The sequence below is a fragment of the Neurospora hispaniola genome, assembly GCF_033458365.1.
Source record: "Neurospora hispaniola strain FGSC 10403 chromosome Unknown B0T23scaffold_8, whole genome shotgun sequence".
Lineage (NCBI taxonomy): Eukaryota > Fungi > Ascomycota > Sordariomycetes > Sordariales > Sordariaceae > Neurospora > Neurospora hispaniola.
Window position 1 is genome coordinate 207,033 of NW_026944413.1, and position 1,196 is coordinate 208,228.

Genomic DNA, 1,196 nt, shown 5'->3' on the forward strand with positions numbered 1-1,196 from the left:
TAGGAATTAGTAAATTTTAAAATTAGTGAATTTCTTCGTTTACTAATAGTTCTTAGGTATCGAACGGTTATTGGCTTAAAGGTTATAAATAGCCTTTATTATTGTAAGATAGTATTACGGTAGTTGTATTATGTATTTAATTTCAGTTGTGCTATAGAAAAGTCTAATATTATATTTAACGATTTTATTATTATTATTAATAATTGATTATATATTATATTTAAAATTAGGTAGTTTAATTGTAGTTGATCTACGAGGTTTGCCTTTATGTACCTTTATAATTGCAATTGAAGCTGGTTCTATAGAGGGCTGGCTTTTTTTATGTAATTTATGGGGTTCTCTATGATTATTATTGCTTTATTACGGGTGGTGGGGAATTTAGAGTTGAATTCGTAATGTTTAGTTAATTTAGTTCCTATCCTAGTTCTAGTTCTCGGTTTAGATCTTACTTTGTAAAGGTATAGTTCGGTATAGGATTTTTTTCCTCGAGGTTTTCAAGATCGATTAGGTTGCTTTATTAGATTTCCTCCTCTTCCTCTATTAATCGTATTGGCTCGTTATAATATTAAGTTGGTCGGGGTTGAGGGTTAGGAAATTAAGAAGGTAGGGGAGGTAAGGACGAGGTATTCTTTCTTAGTATTGGTATTACTTTTAGTATTAGGTAGTTAGGGTTGAAGGGTATAAATAGTACCCTCTTTTATTAATTTTTGTTATTATTAATAATTTAATTAGGAGTTAGTTAATTTAAGGATTTGGTTGGGGATAGCCGGTATAAATTAATTATAGTAATTTAAACGGTTATACTGCTATTTGCTACTTTTTTAATTTTTTAAATAGATTAATTTAAAAAGAATACTCTATAAAGGATAGTATTAATTATTGGATCGGGGGGATAGCTCAGTTGGGAAGATCTGAGCTTGGCCCCCTTTCGGTTTTATCCGAAAGGTCGTAGGTTCGAATCCCGCTCCCCCCCCCTCTTTTATCCGGTTTTTCGGCCGGATCGGATGAAAGATCTTCCCCGCTATCGCTCCACTAAACGCTCTTAAAAGAAGAATATTTATAGCGAAATCAAATGTGGGGGCCTACCCTAGTCTAAAACCCTAGGTGTACGTAATTGGGCACGTATTAAAAATTTTATTCCAATCGAAGATGCGCTGGCCTCCCCCGCTCTACTAATAGGGTTTAGGAATTGGAAC

General features: G+C 33.4%; 1 pseudogene across 1 annotated transcript; it reads left to right on the top strand.

Annotated features, from left to right (window-relative positions):
* The first annotated feature begins 886 nt into the window (after positions 1 to 886).
* B0T23DRAFT_t324 lies at positions 887 to 973 on the top strand (annotated as a pseudogene). Its single transcript has one exon. The product of its transcript is annotated as a tRNA-OTHER (tRNA).
* Positions 974 to 1,196: the final 223 nt, after the last annotated feature.